The sequence below is a fragment of the Mastomys coucha genome, unplaced genomic scaffold, assembly GCF_008632895.1.
Source record: "Mastomys coucha isolate ucsf_1 unplaced genomic scaffold, UCSF_Mcou_1 pScaffold22, whole genome shotgun sequence".
NCBI classification, from domain to species: domain Eukaryota; kingdom Metazoa; phylum Chordata; class Mammalia; order Rodentia; family Muridae; genus Mastomys; species Mastomys coucha.
Genome location: NW_022196905.1, coordinates 189,600,121 through 189,619,839, shown reverse-complemented (window position 1 = coordinate 189,619,839; position 19,719 = coordinate 189,600,121). Strand labels below are relative to the sequence as shown.

The following is a 19,719-nucleotide window of genomic DNA, read 5'->3' as shown; positions in this document are numbered from 1 at the left end:
GCCTGGTGAAGCGAGGTTGCATGAGATCTAATTTGATATGGTAGGCAAACTGCCCTCACACGTTAAAACTTGCATCTTAGCATCCAACTATCCCTGGTGTAAACCCAATGTGCAGAGAACTTTTGACTAGGACTCACAGCATTATATTGCTCTTGCTTATTTAAAAGCTCCTGTGTTCTCAGAGGACAGCCTCTCTTTCCAAGGTCCTGGAATTAACACCACCAAATTCGCAGGCCACACTTTCTGTTTACTGTTCTCCAGTTTCTCTCCAGTGAGGTGATTTAATGTGTCACATTGGGGCCTGGGACACCTACATGTCCAAACACGCCAGCTGTCTGTACAAAGGGAAGCTGCTCTAATGTGAAATTGCTACATTTTCATCCCGTTAACAAGTGCCACTAAAGTCAATTAACGAGTATCTTTGTCTGTGTGTGAGGCTTGCCCTTATGAAAAGCATTGAGCATACTTCACTTGAGTTGCAAACCAGGCCATGCTGGTTGATAACTCACAATACGGTTTTGGATATTACCTTGGGATGAAGAATTTACATCTTAATATCTTCTATCAGTGGAGGTTGTTCTAAAATAAACCTTTAATGGAAAGACTCCACCTGCAGGTTTGAGATTTTATTTCCAGATAAGCCATGGGGAAATGTTAATTTGGCTTTTGGTTAGAGTTCTTCTCCTTTTGTCCTCTATCTTGTCAGTTTGTTGATGACGATGGCCCTGAAGGTGACAGGGGACAGGAAAACATATATGCTTTATGTGGCATCGGTTTAGGATAGCTTTGGCACTCTACTAAAAAATTCTCATCTAGTTGACCCTTGGATCGTCTTTGTGCTTGATCATAGACACACTGACAGTGTCATCACCACAGGCTTACAGCGTTATGAAAATGAGGGGCTGACTGCTTGCTAAAGCTCTTTCCTCATTGATGAAATTGGCAGTGACCTTAATCAGTGACTCTGTCAGCTTTTTAGCACTGACAGAAATAGCCATTTTTTCCACTCTGTCTATTTTCATCATAGACATTTTTCCTCTGATCTTCAGATATACATTCCAAGGTGGTGTTTCAGGAATCTGTCCGTTGTACAGTTCTTTTCCCAATGCAACCCAAGTGTATATACAAGCAAACTGATTGGGAAAACCTCAAAATATAGAAAAAATCTAGGAGCATTGGAAATGGACAATTTGAGGCCATTTGCTTATGACTGTTTATGAAACTACGTAGAATACAAATTGTCCTAACAAGTCTCTTTAAATCTCTGGAGCAGTAGTTCTCAACCTTTCTGGTGCTCTGACCCTTCCTCATGTTGTGGTTACCCCCAACCACAAAATTACTTGGTTGCAACTTCATAACTATAATGCTGCTACTGTTATGAATAGTAATGTAAATATCTGATATGCAGGAGATCTGACACAATTCACAGGTTGAGAACCACTGTTGTAGGTCTTATTTTTTTCTATATATCTGCAAGGGAGATCAAATTTCTAAAAGCTAAAAAGTAATTTTTTTTCCAAACTAAAAGGTAATAGCAAGTAATTATTTTAAGTCACTTGATATTTAGTCTTGATGGCATGGCTAAATATGTTAGCACCCATGAGTAGTTGTTCTCCATACATTAACATGTAATTTCTATCTTTGGGAATTTTCTGAATTTTTGTTACCTGATCCATTTTATTTGGCACCAAGAAGTGTCTTCCTTTTGAGGTAGAGGAAAAAAGTTAAATGAGTTAATGATCATGAGTCTTCTAGAATAGCACTTCATGCTTCCCCATAAACATCCACTCGTGATCATCTCTGTCAACTCCCAAATGAACTGTGGCATCAGGTTTGTCTTGGCCGTAGCTTTGCCCCTAGTGCCCGGCATCAGAATAAGTCTTCTGGGTGCATAGGTACACCCAGGTCATAAGTAAATCCCAAGCTTCTGAGATAGACTGAACTCTGAGATTCATCACACAGAGTTTAAAACTCAGCACTCAGACAATGATATTGTCCTCCGTCCCTTTTCTTAGACATGACAGCTTAAAGTGGCATATTGCTGAGCCCTTGAGTATTTCATGTCCACAAATACTCTGCTTGCTTAAAGAAGGAAAACATTAGAGTCACTTACAGGGACCTCTAGTATACTAAATTTAATCACTGACAGAGACTTGTAGTATGCTAAATTTAATTACCTAAAACAACAGAACTCTGGTATGCTAAGTTTTATCACTGGAAAGTACTCCTAGTGTGTAAAGCATCACTGGCACACAAAGAACATTTAAAAGAGCTATTCGTAGGAATAATTGCCCACCATGGCATAGCACATCTCCAGCTAGGGTAACTTCAAAACTCTTAACTAATTTGTTAAGGCACAGAAAAATACACAGCTTCTGGCAGATTTTTGTTACTAATATATACGTGCAAAAACTGAGTATCATGCAGGTTCTGTTGCTCCACAGATTTATAATTACCTTGGATCTAAATCTAAACAAGTCAGGAGAAAAGAGAAATAATCATTTTCCAACATGAACTCTGCTTGAATTTCAATGCATTATATTCTTCTCTTCTAAAACTCTTTGCTTGATTTTTCTGATACTAGGCTCTCCTGAAGGTCATGCCCTCGATGGCTTCCTTTCCCTGCCCATAATTGAGGCTGTCCCTGTTCCTCCCCTTTACATACTACTATTATGCTGTCTCTCCTGGTTTCATCAGATGACACTGCCTTAAGAATCTTTCCCCTGCAACTCAAAATGTCTCTGCCTGTTGGGTCAAATTTGTTCTTCTTCTACAAACTCTCCAGGGACCACTGTTCCTTGTCATTATAATCCATTGTGTCAGTCAGTCCTAGTGAGGACAGATGTGTTGTGGGAATAGTTTAAAAATGAATTCTCCCCGCAAACTCCATTTCCTACCAGGCCACGTTCTTGAGACAGTGCAGTCTGGACATCACCATGTCCCAGCAGGCTCTAGTTATTCTCTCCCAGCTATTAAAAACATCTTGCTCACATGCAACTCTTTACATACCCCAACAATCATTCATCTAGATAGTGCCTTGGACCCGATAAGCAAAGCATGACTCTTAAGGCCTTAATATCAATCAGATTTATATAATAATAAAATCACAATTTACAAGATGCCAATACAATAATTTCAGAACCAAATAATAAAGACAATATTCTAACCCAGTTAATGTATTTTGTAAAAACCTTTACTTGGTTGTATAACCACTCAAGATCTGACTCTTCATCATCCTCTGACTCCATGATGATCTCCTCCTCCTCCTGTTCTCTCTGACCTTTTTCATCCTCCAACTTTAGCTCCCCCTCTCTATTCCTGTCCAATCACAGGCCTGTCACTGCCCTAATGTGATTGGACAGAGAAAATGCTGCAGCACAGACACATGGCTCATACCTTTCTTACTCACTGTTGAACCTGAGTCACATTGCTACAAATGTGTCTGCAATAAAGTCTCTTGCGTGAAAAGTTTCTTCTGAAGTAAAATTTTCTGGTGTCTTTCTGGTATCATGTGATGTTTTTCTGGAGACCGTCTCATGAAAGGATGTTTTGCTGAAACAGACTTGTGGGAGGATGGTTTGTTGAAAACAGACCTAGGGTGTTTTTCTGGAAGCACTCTGGTGAAAGGACACATGATGTTTGGAAAGAGTATAAGTATAACCCAACAGACAGTGGACCACATTGTGGCATTGGTTCACCTTGCCACTCTTTGCTGGTCTTCCTTGAGCTTTGCTGTTGCTAGTCATTGCTGATGATGCTGTGGCATTGGTTCACCTTGCCTTCTTCACTGATCATCATTTGTTGTGACGCGATATCATAGAGAGAAAAGCACCAAAGACCTCTCATGTTCCAGCAGCTTCTTGTCCCTTCCTCAGACTCCAGCCCATTGGCATAGCCTCTCAATTTCTTCTGGACTGTACTGCCATTGCTGATTCGTGAATGGTACTTGCAAGTGGATCAAGCTGCTAATTTATGTGAACTGAATTGCTGATATGCTGACAACAAATATTGGTATCGTCCTCACTCCCAAAATATTTCTAAACAGGTCGACTTCCCCTAATAACCTTTCTTTTCCACTACCTATTTTGGATGGTGGCCTAAAAGAGAGGTTGAAGAGTTTAAGAACCCTTATTAACCTAAGAAGCTGAAGGGGTTTGCATCCCCATAGGAAGAACAACAATATGGATTAACCAGCACCCCCAGAGCACCCAGGGACTAAACTACCAACCAAAGAGTACACATGGAGGGACTCATGGCTCCAGCTGCATATGTAGCAGAGGATGGCCTAGTCCATCATCAATGGGAATAGAGGCCCTTGGTTCTGTGAAGGCTCTGTGCCCCAGTGTAGGGGAATGCCAGGGCCAGGAAGCAAGAGAGGGTAGGTTGGTGAGGAGGAGGAGAGAGGAGGAAATAGGTTGTTTTTTTTTTTTCTCCAGAGGAGAAACCAGGAAAGGGGAGAACATTTGAAATGTAAATAAAGAAAATATCTAATAAAAGAAAAAAAGAAACATTTTGTTACAACTGGCAAGATGGCTCTGTAGGTTAAGGTATTGGCCATCAATCCTGTTGACCTGCATGGTGGAAGGAAGAACTGTCTCTTGCGAGATGGCTTCTGATCTCCATACTTAGCATGCACATGGAGACTATATTCACACACATGTAGATAAGTGCAATTAAATTTTAGCTAAGGAATTAAAAAAGAACACTTATTAAAGTAAGTTTTGGAAAAAAAATCTAAGCTAACATTCTTCTGCATTCTAATTCTTCTAAAAAAAAAAAGTCATCTATCAAACTGAAATACACTGAGTTCCCTCTCCCTTTAATGTCCATATATTCAAAAGCTATAATGTGACTACTTTATCCCCTGTACCTGAACACTTATCCCACACATGCCTCCCCCATTGCAGCATCTCATCTATGCTTTCAAGTATGATCCATTCTCTTTGGTGCCCTCTGATCTCATAACCTATATGTCTCCTTTAGGAAATTGGCAACCAGGATGTTAGTTACAGTTGCTTATTAACTAATTTTTTAAGAAGTTTTGTTTTTTTGGTTTTTTTATTTGTTTGTTTTTTCTTATCTTGCTATGGCTCTGTACCACTTACACAAATACTGGCTGTAAAAACTGGCATTGTGAACATATATATGAAAAACAGCTGATTAAGCACTGTATTCAGGGCAGCTCAGTCACTCCACAGTTTTTATAATCTCCTTGTCAAGAAACAAGAGATTATTTTTACCTGAGCACTTGAGTGAATGGCTTATTTTTATGACTTATAGATTAATATATTATAATAATTATTAGACATTTAAAAGAAAGTTTTATGGTATAGTACATTTTCTCTTTGTTCTCCTTTTTCAGGCTTGAGCTGCATTGATATCTTTGCTTTGGTGACACAAAGGACCTGCCACGAAACTTGAGGAAGAATATACCTTTTGGGTAAGTACTATATATATATATATATATATACATATATATATACATGTATACATGTATATATATATATGTATATATATATATATTTCTCAAACATATTGCAATTACAAATTTCAGGTTTTCTTCCCTCGTTTTCTTTTAAGCCCTATTTCACAAACATGCGTGCATATACACACACACACACACATTAACATTCACATAGACAGACAGACAGACAGGAAGACAGACAGATATATAAATAAATGATTTTTTAAAAAATTCAAGGTCTTGGTTTATTTGAAGAGAAGATAGATTTAACAGAGAAAAGAATTAATTATAGGGTTTTTATACATTAGCATAAAATCTTTCAGTTTTATACAATGCTGTAGAAATTCCACATCTTTCTGAAAGGAATTTATATTTAGGGTAAAATGTTTTGAAATGCAACATGTATTCTGAAGAACATGCGAGTCTCTGAACAGCCCCATGGATTTTCACAAAGTGATGCATTATGTGGTATTAACTTCACCAGCATCCCAGTGCGGGCCCCACCCTTGCTTCCCCTGCTTCTCAGCTAGCCACCCTCTCTCCATTCCTATTAGGATTACCCACAACCCAGATTTCTAACACTACAAATTACTGTTCTTGGAGTAACTTAAAATTCATAACGAAGAGGGGAAATATGAGCAGGAGGGCCATGTGACCCTCTCATCTATGTAATACCTCTTTGGCAGGTGGTGTAACAGCTAGTTGGACTGGAAATGCTGTCACCCAGAAGCCCAGCACACATCACTTGTTTAATTGATGGTCACTGCTGATTTATCTCTATAGTCATACCCATTTATATTTGTGTTTAATAAAAAGCCTGCCCAAGATCAAGAAAGACATGTGTTTGTTGAATATTCCATTGTATTTAGTACAATAAATGAGAAATAAGATCACATCTTTTTTTATGTCAAGGAGGGTTGCTATCTCTCTGGTCATTTACTATGGAAGGCTTACTACCAGCCTACTAATGCTTACTAAATTTTAGACCTATTCTAAATAGCAGTTACATTCTGACACTTGATTCTCTTACTGATTCAGCCAGAACTAGACCAGTTGAATATTTTAAAAGGAAAATATTAGGATTTCTCCTTATTCAAAATTCTAAAAATAAGTCATGAAATTTTTTCAGTATCACTGATGCTTCTCACATTATTAATCTCTACTTTAGTGAATTTCTTAAGAGAATGTCATATAGATCTCATCTCTTTACATTTAGTGTCATTAATTAGGTGCAGCATTTGATACAATCTAGTATATTAAATGGTAAGAATCTGTTCCATGGGAGGACCACACGACCTAATCCCTAAATTTCAGGATATACTTTAGTTTAAAAGCATCTGTAGTCTTCCCTTCTATGTCACCGAAACATGTTATGAAGTATCTGCTAAGTCTGTCCCTAGCTATGGGAACTGTGCATGTAATAAGAGTGCTTAAAATCAATACTTTCTGATCAAGTTTTATAAAATCTTAAGTTGCTATATACCTTGTAAAGTATATATGTCATAAAATAGAGTTGAAAAATACAAATTGATGTTAAAAGATAACATAGCAGTAGTCCAACTTTCATTTATAAAATGGTAGTTTCTTACAAAAATAAATATAGCTGGACTATATTCCACTCTGCTATTAATGTGCATAAGGAAAAACACAAGATCATTCTGTAAGAAAGGCGGGCTCAGTTCCACTCACTACAGTAGATGTACTGAAGGCAAACACTGTCTCGTTTTGACGGTGGAATTTACGTGGCCTGTCTTTGAGCTGCAGCTCCATGCAGTGATACAATGTCTGCTTTATGTACCTGGACATTCGTGATTTGCTGTGATGTTCCATCTGTGCTGTTGAGCATAGCAGTAGGTGTGCACTTGTTATTTTATTGTTTGCTAGCATTGCATTTAACAATGTGCCACATTTAATTATCATTTCACATGAGAGAGGGATGTTTCCAAGTTTGAGATAGGAAAACTGCTTGTAAGCATTTTTTAAGAAGTCCTTTTGTGGTGACATATGCACATAAGTGTGTGTGAGCATGTGTGTGTGTGTGTGTGTGTGTGTGTGTGTGTGTGTGTGTATGCATGTGTGTGAGCATGTATATGTGTTTATGTGCATGTGTGTGAGCATTGTGTGTGTGTGTGTGTGTGTGTGTGTGTGTGTGTGTCTGGGTGTGTGTGTGTGCATGTGTGTGTGTGTTCATTTCTGATCAGATAACTTCTGGGTCATAGAACAAGTGTGTTTAACTCTTTCAGAAACTATTTAGGAATATCTCATCATAGCAGATTGTGTACCCCTTTTATACTCCCACAAGAACGACTCACCATTACATTTCTCCCCAATCATTGTCTGCATTTGATGTCATTAATGTTCTAGGTTTGGACCTACCTTGTTGTCTCCCCATAGCTTTCATTTATACTACTCTATGACTGCCGGTGCAGAACTCACTTTAGGCATGCATGTCACTTTTACTCCTTTTAATTTCAGAATGTTTTTTAAGGTAGTTGCCCATGAGATATAGTTGCCTTGTTTTCAAACATATTTGAGACATAAACTCTTTGCCAAATATTGTCCATTATGGAAATTTCTGTGCCATCTAAGATGTGCCTATTTTTAAACTCTACCTTCAATGAATATAATTTGAGGAGGTCTAATTGCATCCTACTTTCTTTTATACTTCTTGTTTCTTATGTCCACTCTCAGAAGTATATGCCAAAAAAAATTTAAACTTCTTTACAAGTACTGGCTCTCAAGTTCAAATCTGTTGTTGTTACCTTGAATTAATTCAATCGTATATGTGGTGTGGGGAAGGGCTTAATGTACATCTTCATATATTTATGTAATTTTTCTAGTGTAATTTATTGATAAATTACTCCTTTTCAAATTGAATAGCTCTGACACTTGCTTGAAAGCCAAAAAATTGTCTATGTGTACTTCTGAACTGGGTATTTTATTTCATGGATCTATCCTACCATGTGACTTAGCCCCACTGCCTAAAGTACCATGAACTGTGATGATTTAGACCTACAATGTCTTCGTTCTTATGATGCTCCTTAATGGCTTTAATGCTTTGTATATCCATATGTGCTTTAAGATAAGCATACTAGCTCTACAAAGAAGAGAAATGGCTTTGGCAGCCATATTTGGTCTTCTAACCCATGACCCCTGGGCATGTGACAATCTACTCCCATCAAATCTTTCTTCATACTCCGTCCTTTTTTTCCCACTGGTATTTTCATTCATCCTTTAAGTTTATTCTTAAATATTTAATCCTAGTATTGTATTATAAATTATGGGTTTTATTTCTTTTTTCTTTTCTGATGACAGAATATAGATATATAATTGATTTATAAAGTACTGACCTGTGTCATACAAACATTCAAATTTCCTTATTATTTCCAATGGGGTTTTGATGTGGTTTTTCCTCTGGAATGTGGTGTGTGTGTGTGTGTGTGTGTGTGTGTGTTTTAAGTAAAATTTAATATTAAAAATATGTAAAAATGTCACACACCTAAATTAACCAAACTGGAAATCTGTACACTTTAATGAACAGTTAGAGTTAGCTTCCTGCATCATGTAATTAGATGTCTTAGTATAATAGAGAATTTCGTATCATCATTTATGCTCCTTTCATGACTTCCTCTCCTTTTCTGTACAGTCTTAGACTGTTCAAACAACGTTGAGCAGGAGTGTTAAGAACAGACATAGTTATGTGGTTCCTGATCTTTGGAGGAAAATGTTCAGTGTTTTACCATTATGATATTAATTTTAGACTTTGTATAAATGCCTTCTCAAGCAAAGTAAATTTATTTGTATTCTTAGTTTTTAAGTATTCTGTATAATGAACAAATATTGAATTTTTGTCAAAAGATTTTTTCTTCCTGCATATACTAAAATGATCATAAAGTGTTTCTTCCTTTTTTGATAAATTAGTGAATTAATATTTTCATAACTCACCTCACCCTGCATTCCTTTTCTATTCCCTATTTAGTAATCATTTATGACTATGTTATGTCCTCCTGAGTTTGACTTTTATGATATTTTAAAATAATTTATTTTATTTACGTATTCAAGAGTGAGACAAATATCTTTTCTTGAAATATACTTTTGGTTTTTAATAGGATGCTCCTGGTCCATTTAATGATTTGGAAAGAATTGAAGTATTTCATTTTATCTTTTCTTAAATAATATTTATAAATTTATCTATTGCATAAAACTTATATAGACAAACACAAGAAAATTTATCAACCTTTGAGTTTCTTGGTAAGGAACTTTCTAAGTATAAAGACGATTGTTTAAGATATAGAGTTATCGGGCTAGAGAAAAGGCTCAGCAGGTAAGAGCACTGACTGCTCTTCCAAAGGTCCTGAGTTCGGATCCTAGCAACCACATGGTGGCTCACAACCACCCGTAATGAGTTCTGATGCCCTCTTCTGGTACTTCTACTGTAGCATCTGAAGACACCTACAGGAAATTACACTGGAGCAAGTGGGGCCAGAGCTCAATTCCCAGCAGTCACAAGATGGCTCACAGCCATCTGTACAGCTACAGAGTACTCATACACATAAAATAAATAAATAAATCTTAAAAAAGTAAAAACTGGAATTATAATTAAAAAAAGATATAGAGTTATCAATGTTATCAACATTTTATTATGTTAATTTTGTCAGTTGTATTTTTCAGTGTTTCTATTCCATATGACTTATCAAACACATTCCTTCTTTCATTCTTGGCTGTACTAGTGGATACATTTGAAATCAATGTTAGTTCTTCATGGACTAACCCTTTATTACAATGGAATAGTCCATTAGTCTTACCATTCAAACTGATGCATAACCATAGACTTACAAAATAAAGATATTGGCACTCAACTTTTCAATAAACAGCTACTCTTTGCCTAACTATATGTATAACTCACAGAGAAACTCCATGCCAGGAGACTATTCCCCCAATTCCTGCCTGTATACACTATAGGTATTTCTATCTGTGAGACCCATACCACCTGTCAGAAAAGAGAAGGCAGGTTTATTTTGGCACATGGTTTTACCGAGTTTCAATTCATCATAACAGGAGCATCATGATAGAGATGCATAAGCCATGGCAGTGGGAGTGTATAGTAGAGGTTCTTCACATCACAGATTCCTCCAAATAGCCCAACAAGCATCAAATCCTCTAAAATCTACTTCCAAAGGTCCGTGCGTACTATTACCAGGTAGGCCTCCCTTCCAATAGTTTTAGTAGATTCTCAAAAGAGTACCACCGGCTTGAAAACAGGCACTCAAAACATAAGCATGTGGAAGACATTTCATATTCAAATCAAACACCACCCTATTCATATTCCTTTCCGGTCTCCTGCCTTGCAAATTCCAGACAATCCAGCAACCTGGTGCCTTTATCAGCTGCCTCTGTTTGATGATGACGCAGCTCTCTTCTTTGGCTCTACTTCTTTGCATGCCATCTGGAAATTGCCACAAAACAGGAAGCGAGAACAAATATTGCATTCTTTTCATGGGCTTCCCTTCTGTGGAGAGGCATAGCCCTGACTGCATGATATCATTGCCTCAAAACAGCATTTTTGGTCTAGTTTTATTGTTCTTTACAGTGAAAGAGTATGTCCAATGAAAGTTACAATGTCAAGTCAAACAGAAGTTCTTTTGTCATCATTTTATTGGGACAAATAAATATAATGAGTCTCTGTCTTCATTTTGGCAAAGTTAAAATACATCTATCTCATCATCTTCAACTCTAGACAAATAACAAATAAAGTAGATGAGTCTCTCAGTTTCTTAAGGTGGCCCCATTTTATTGCCTGATATAAATGACTTCTCATGTCACTTTCAAAACTATCTTATCCTAAGTTTTGTAATCATTTGCCCACCTATTCTAATTATAACACTAAACATTATACAGAATTTTTAAGAGTTAACATCCTATAGTTCAACTTTATCTCCTTTATAGAATAGCTTAAACTATTCAGTTTTTTCTTTCAAAATTACATAGTTATTTCTGTTTTAGGTATAACATTCTTCTCTGCATACAACTGACTATTCTCTTTGAATAAGTTTCAAATGTAGTCAAAATATGTTTTAAACAAATAAACTGTGCAACAAAAACCATACTTTATTTAAAAATTAGTTATAAGTAGGGTGCATTTATTTCATTTGCTCAGAAATGTATGCCTTTTAAAAAGGATGTTCAATTCACTATTGATGGTTGACTTAGTTAGTTTCATGTCCTTCCTGTCTAGAGCCATGGCTTAGAATCACGTGACACTGGATAAAGTTATTTAATTGCTATTGAGAGGAGCAAGGAAGATTTACTTTGAGATCCTCTTTTTTTTTCAGTTTTTTAAAACTTAGTCATTACAGATCAGGTATGATTGACATGACCTTCTGAAAGAGGCTTAAAGCTTGAATACACCCCAAGCACCTTAAGAGAAGGATTCTGCAAAGGAAATGCACTTTGCATTTTCTTATTCTTGCAAAAGAATGAGCGGCTCCATTAAGACAACATTTGGGAGTAAATGTGTCATCATTGACAAAACATGTGAGTCCCCTTGTTTCCTTCCTAGCCCTACTGCCCAAGCCTTGGCAGCTTAGTAAGAGTGATATCAGGTTCTTGTTCATTATTTATTTTTCTTTGAACGTACACTTAGCTAATGCAAACTGACATCGTGAATGGTTACCCAGTTATTTTTCAATCATCAAGTTATGTATCACATTGAAGGCTGTAATATGCATTGAACTTTCAAATCTTATGCAAATACGTTGTATTTCCATATTGCTCGTCTCCAGCAATTTATTACTTTTATGTTTTACATGGAAACCTATTCATAACCTGTTTAATGCCAAGCATGTGCCTAAAGAAAAATATGAAGAACACCTTCCATTAAGTAAAAGATTTTCTTTGATGGCAGTCTTCATAGAAGATTCACACTGTTAGTCAGAGGCGTGTGTTTTGAGAGTGGCAGCTTGGGTACTATGCTGTGTTCCCTCTGTTTTAAAACATCCCAAAGGATGCCTTCAGCTCGAAATTTCTATACCTAACATCCACTAAATCAGATCAGGCCATTTTTTTATGTAACGGGTTGCAAATGTAATTTTTTTTGAATGTTAAATCTGTTTCTATTTTTCAATCAATTTAAAATGTGTAGAAAAAGTGTTCTGATTGTATATTATCCAATTTTCATCAGCTGCCGGAAGGAAATGCTGTGAAAATCTGTGATTTAAAACCCTTAAAACTTCTGCTTGAAATGCATGTTTTGTTAAGAACATTAGATATGCAAAGTGTTTTAAACAGAATTTTGATGTCTTTATTAATAGCATTTAAAAGTTTTAGGATTTCAGATATTCATAGATTTTTTGCTCTCCTTGACTTACAAGGTCAAATACTTTAGATATATGTAATTCTCTTGGGGAAGATGGTTGGAAAGGGGACTTGAAAAAGAAAGGGAAATAATTATATTATCAATAATAGAGCAGTGCTCTCTAAGAGTTATTAGGATAAATATGAGTATTTATCATAACACTATAGCATGTATAGACATAATCACAAATATCAATAAGCCCTTTAAAACTCACTATAGATAAATCACTTGCCTGTGAGCTGTATGAAATAAAAAAAATTAAAAATGAAAAAAAACTTCCATTCCTGAGTTTGTGAACTAGTTAAATAAAAACTATCAAAGGAGGAGCTTTCTCAAAGGCTCCTGGAGTTTAGAGGTGAAAAAAAAAATCCCTTCTAAACCTTATGACTGAGGTGGGATTCCAATGTGGGATAGTGCATCATAACAGCTCATGGTTGAAATATCATAAATTTAAGTACATCTTCATTAAATCTAAGCAGCCTGCATTTGATAGGAAGAATTAGTAGTAGCAATCATAGAATAAACCAGAACAGCAGATGACTTTCTGGGTTTTTTTTTTTAGCTATATTTGGTTTCATATTAATTAAAGAAAAACAGAAGGACAAACCTGTTAATTAATACTGTTTAGTTATTTATATTTAGTTGTTCCTGTTCTATCAGTATTTTTGTTCATCCCTAAATAAGTGATTTCCAAGGAGGAAAACAAATCCTGACTGAAAACAAATCCTGACTGAAGCACGCAGGAGCTTATTTTCTCTCAAGGGCAAGCATGGAAGTAAAGCATGGAAGTCTCCTGATTTCATCCCGACTTCTGTAGCCCTTCAGCATATTCTATGGCATTAGATCCGTGATAGGTTCCGTGATAGGGACCACCATCCCAGGCCACACATCTTACTTTACGTTTACAGCAAGAGGAAAGGGCAAAGTGTATGCTAGCCCTTCCTATCGGAAGCCCTGGAGGAAGTGTCATTAAATATTCTTTGTTCATATACCCACAGCCTGACATTGTCTCACACACACACACACACACACACACACACACACACACACACACACACACACGTTTTCCTAACTGGAGGTTGCAAATGCAGTTCTCAGATCTTTATCTCCATCCCCAAGCTAAAGATGGGGCTTGCATTCACATAGAAGATGCTTATAGAAGAATTTGCCATTCCTACTAAACATTTTTAATGTTTATGATGCATATTATGGCATTACTAATTCAAGATGAGCCTTCTTGGTATTTGCATGTGATGTTATATATACGGAATATTGTTTATTGGGTTTATGTATTCTAAGTACCAGGCATGTTATTCAGCTATTAGGTAGGATCCACCCATTCCAAATATGTGTCTACAATACAATTAGGCAAGATCATGAATACTATTAACTAGAGAGTGAATGCTAGATAATCTAGTCGCATTACTAATTTATACATGTGTGTGTGTGTGTGTGTGTGTGAGAGAGAGAGAGAGAGAGAGAGAGAGAGAGGTGAAGCTTTGGGCGAATGATAAACAGCTAACTATATAGGTAATAGTTATGGTTAGTAACTAATATGGTAATAATGTGGTTAGGATGATAGAAAAACAACAAAGAAAAGATGATGATGATATGGGAAGGGGAAAGAGGAGAAAAAATTAAACAAAATGAAGCCGAGGACAAGGAGGAAAGTCTTAGCGACTGACATCTTCTGCGATCGAAAGTTCCATCTCTCCCTGTTGGCTCTGTTTGCCGTAGGAGGGCACATGATTGTGTTCTAGGTGCTATTTTACCAACTGTATTAGTTTTGTAGGTGGTTATTTTCACATTTGTAAATGCTAGAAGTGTTTCTTATAGACTCTTCTGAGGGAACTTTTCTGTTCTAACAATTTATTATTACTCGATGGCTTCCTTGGTTGCTTAAAAAGGCGAGAGCTCTAACAGCACCTCCCCACCCCCATCTCCCCACGCCCCAACCCCCATCTTCTCTCCATCCCTTTAGTTCATGGGTCTTCTCAGTCATCACTGTCAACCTGTCCGGCTGTATTTCCCACATCACCCTATTACCATGGAATGGTAGAACTGTAGTCTATTCTGGTTTTTTCAGTTAAAAATCTGCTTCTCTGTGAGTCTCGAGCTGATCCACGATAACCCGAATGGCCTCCTATTCTATAGCCATCTAACAGGGAAGAGCAGGACTTTCAGCCTGGTGAGTCCAAGTGGAGAAAATACAGGTCAGGCGACAGGAAGCAGCACCGTCACGTGATCTAAATGCGAAGCTCAATATTCAGCACACGGTTTGCACATGAATGGCTGTCTTGAAGAAAAAAAAAAAAACACAGAAAGAGAATATGAAGGAAGGAGAGAAGAAAAAAGGAGAGGAAAGGGACATCCCCCTCCCCCCACTCCCAAAGCATTTGTCAGGGAGATTTGTCAGCCATGTTGTTTTCAGGAATCCTCTTAGCCGGTGTTGAGAAGTACAAATTCTCTGTCCCTGCTTAGCAATAGCTGCAGGCTGGCAGAAACTAGGTGGGACCCAGAGAAGGTGAAGCAGCACTGAGGGGAAAAGCGGCTGCCAACCTAGAAGAAATGGTGCCAAGTTAGTGCCTCTACTCCCAACGTTCCCATGAGGGTTGGTTTCCCAACTACCGCCCCACCAGAGCCTGCAAGGGCATTGTTTCCAAAATTTGGAGTGCAGCAATAACAACTGACAGGGAGAGAAATGGTCTGGGTTTTTTTTTTTTCTTGAAATTTCCCCGTGTTTCTGTCTCCCATTAAACATTAGAGATCCCTGTGTAAAAGGCCCAGCTGTGATACGGTGGTACTGAGCAGAGACCTCATACTCCTATTCCCTCTTACAAAATTAGTAGGCCCACTTGTGGCGCTGACTTTATCACACATTCCAGAGTCATCTGTCAAATATCCACACCTGTGAGCTTCCTGCACCTACTGACGTTAAGGGGGGGGGGCATACAATTGGTTTTTTAATCTTATGTTTCATGTTCGGCTCGGGTTTTAAAAATAAAATCATTGAACTATTTCTTTTAGTGCGTTTAAGTTAATTTTTCAAAATTCAGCACTTGCAAGTCAATGGGAAGGGATAAATAGGCTGGGATTTTCATTTTACTTGCCCTTCCTGTTCTCTGAAATAATTTATTATAATTTTCCTGAGACTTCATAATATTATTCATTCACTTCATAAATTGAAACGTTGTTAAACTCTGCCTCATGTTGATTGCTGACCTATACCAGTCAAAGGCACCTTCCTCTGTCTCTCCCTTCCTAAGTATGAAAGTTAGCAAGGCCGATGTCCAGTGATCACTTGAATGTGGAATTCTAATCGCACCGAATCACAAAATGGAGATGAAGTTCTGGGATGTTTCCGAGTGTACAGCGAATTAACAAATGGAAGACTAGGTTAAACCTTCAAATATGCAAATACTGAGAACTGTTGAAGTTTGAAAATAGTAAAAGACATCGGAAGATTAAAAGTTTTTTTTCATCCATAGTTGGTTTATGATGGAAAAATATTACTAAAAATTAAGCAGAGGCAACGGTTCATACTGGAAACCCAGTATTATTGTGATATAAGTGAAAGAATCCAAAGAAAATTTTTGCCAGTCAGAATAATGTTTGATACTTAGTGTGTACTAAATAAAATTATATTTGGTGAATTCAATTATAAAATAAACACAATTGAGTTTGGTAAAGTTTTGTCACGGAGAATGATGGTCTCATGAGACCCCAGCCTTCCTTAAGGATCTATCCAATATTAATGTTTCTGGAGAATGGGAAAAAAATGATTTGGTGGAATAACCATTGCTAAATTGCACATGCACCTGTAAATGACTCCTTGCCCATTCTCCAATAAGAAACTCTACTTAAACTAATAGGTTACAAAAGAAAAGAAAAGCTGAGAAAGTGGGACTAGAGAAGATAGAAGGGATGGGTGAGCTTGGTAGAAGGACAATAGAGGCAGAGAGGATAAGTAAGATCAAGCTACATTGTATCCATGAATGGAGATGTCAGGATGAAGCTCAGAGTGTATAATTTCCACATACTAATAAATTTTAAGTGTATTTATTAAACCTATATCCTATATTTGAAAACTAATTAGGTAACAAACAAACAAAAAACAAAAAACAAACAAGATATTCTCTCTAGCTTGCATAAAATATTCCTGTAAACAAAAGAGCGCCAGGTTCTGCGGTTAGTGCCAAACCCTCATCTTTGACAAAGGCAGTAAAATCCATGAAGCGTTTGAACAGAGCTCCTCAAAGGACCAACTTCACTAGCCAGCCCCCAGTGGATCTACGGAGAGGTCGGAGTGGGATCAGTTCTACTCCTGACGCGTGTCATGTTTCTTTATTTATTATGTACTCTACGTTCTGTTATTTTACTTGACTTAATTTGAATATTCAGTGGGACTCACTAACTAGTATATTATGAAATAAATTTGTATTAGCAGAATGAACATAAAAGTCCTTCCCCCATGTTTTCATTTAGGAACATCTCCAGACTAATTCTCCCCCACGATCCCAGGGAGAAAAATTCTCTTGCAATCTGGGTAGAAGAGTAACTCTATTTGGGGTACTACATAGAATGTAGAAGTAAAATCAGGGATAGATAGAAGGGTTAGTGTATTGTTACATATTCATTTGTTTGTTTATGTATTTATTTATTTATTTATTTTTGGCTTTCAAACCTAAAACTAACCAGAAACTGCTAAGTCTATGAAAATGATTAACAAGGAGAAAGTAAATGGCACAATAAAGGAATTTAAGGTGAACAGGCTTAAATAGGATAATCTAGTACAAATGTGAGGGGCACATTTTGTCAGCTCCATAGGTGCTGTTTGGAACCAGGTGGGAAGGGACAGTGTTTACTGACCATAAAGCATTATCTTATGTCTTGAAACATTGTGTCTTCAAATCAGTCCTCATCTTCTTTACCCCGTTTGTTTCCACTGCATTATTTCTGTAGCAGAGTTTGTACATGTTGAAACTATAAAAAGCCAAAGCCATGGGAGCAGCATGAGTGTGTATCTTGAAGACTTAAAGAGCTATGACAGAGACAAGGTCTAAACCCTGCCAGGCCAGCTGTTAACCCTTGGGTTCCCTGGGTTTCTAACCCTGGCAACAAGAAGAAGTGATCATGGGAACTGTAACACTTCTGCTAAATGATTAATGTGCTCATTCTTCACTGAGCAGCTCGACCATATAATTAACCTAATTTTTAGTTTCAGGCTTTTGACATGCATCCTTCCCAATTAGAATGATTATCTTTTACATTATCCCATATTCATGTAACTTCTGTGACTTTTCTCTTTCCCGTGCACTTCCGAATGAAAAGGAAAACAAGCACAGAGCTCAAAGTCAGAAAGTGCGGACAACAAACACCCTGCTAGAATTTTCAACTTAATTCTGGAAGTTCAAGGTTTTAGATAAAAGAACATATGTTCTCAAGGACTTCCACAGCCCTCCCTATGTGCCTGTAGAGTGTAGAGGTTTTGCTGCAGTACTCTGGCTCTCCAGGCTCTGACATCATTTAAAAAAAAAGAAAAAAAAAAAACTTTGTAGAGGGCATCTGTTCAACTCTAATAATAAATTTTAAGGAAGGGACGGAATCAAAATGAGAGGCAAATGGATTAATTATTCCTCTACATGGGAGCTGGGAATTCATTCATTACTCTTGTTCCGCCTCACTTTGTGTAGTCTAGGGTTTCTGCAGAAAAGATACACTAAATGAGAAATGAAAGGACTGAAGCGTTCTCCCATTCTGGTCATTTCTATTTAAGTATTCCAGAATAGAGTACAGTCTACCAGACAGGACACTTCTTGAGTTGGAGGATAGAAATAGAAAGTATGTGCCCATTCGAATCCCATCATAGTCCTTCTGGGGAAGCAAAACTAAGGACAAAGACCTGAGTTGTGACCCTAACCCTGTCCCCCACTGGTTATATTATCTTGGATATTTAGCATCAAAGACCTCATTTGTAGAAACAGCACATTAAAGACAATTATTTCTAAGGTCTGCAATTCTAAAATTTTATATTTCCATATAATTACAGGCTTCTGTTACTGCAAAGGGCTCCAGTGATATTTCCACAGTCCACTTGCCCACTCCAGCATTGAGAACTAAAAATGGAAAGTATATCTGTAGTCTGAAGGATAGCGGTAATTACTTAAAACCATCTGAACATACTGTCAGTGGTAGCAGTAAAAGAAACAAACCAATGAGGTATTGTGCTATTTCAAAAATCTGTACCCCTGAGACGTTCATCCTTACTCAAATTAATGGCTTGGCTTTTGTCTTTGTTCTGAATCTGTAAACTCTTGAACTTCCTGAATTCTATTTGCTTTTTGAAATAACTCTCTTTGCTTAAATAAGTTCTCTATGTAAAGGAACATAACTAACCAGGTTTGTGTAATATTTTTGTGATGGGCAAAAACGAGTCTGTTTATCTTTCCAACGTGTAGGCTGACAAAAGCCTAAGACCTAGGTACAAATACAGAATGTGTCTAAAGAAATTCTGTGGGTGGGTGTGTGTGTGTGTGAAATAACACAACACTCACATGTGCAAGCTCACATGCACACAAACACATATTCATGTTCTTATATGTATGCGTACTTATTTGAATTGAAGTTCTTTGATTTGTCTAGATCATTCTTGTTAGATGTATTCAGCAAAGCTAATGGGCACAGCCCACTGATAAAACTGTTTTGTATTTACAGCTCAACTCTTTTCACCCAGAATTGAAGGCAATGTTCATTTTTTAAAAATGCCTACAGTAACCCAACAGTGCTATAAACTACATATAAAAATAGAATTTTAACACCAGAACAAACTAGGCAGAAGAGTATGAATTTTCCAATCATAGGATGAGTCTTGAGCAGGGCACCACACTTCACTGGAGTTCTC

General features: G+C 37.1%; 1 protein-coding gene across 11 annotated transcripts in view; it reads left to right on the top strand.

The window, feature by feature from the left end:
* Tenm3 (teneurin transmembrane protein 3) overlaps positions 1–19,719 on the top strand; it is a 1,282,613-nt gene that overhangs the window by 404,711 nt on the left and 858,183 nt on the right. For all 11 annotated transcript variants that reach the window (XM_031339793.1, XM_031339799.1, XM_031339798.1 and 8 more), the window contains exon 3: positions 5,363–5,440. The gene's annotated coding sequence lies outside the window, so the exon portion shown is untranslated. The remainder of the gene's footprint in view (positions 1–5,362; positions 5,441–19,719) is intronic.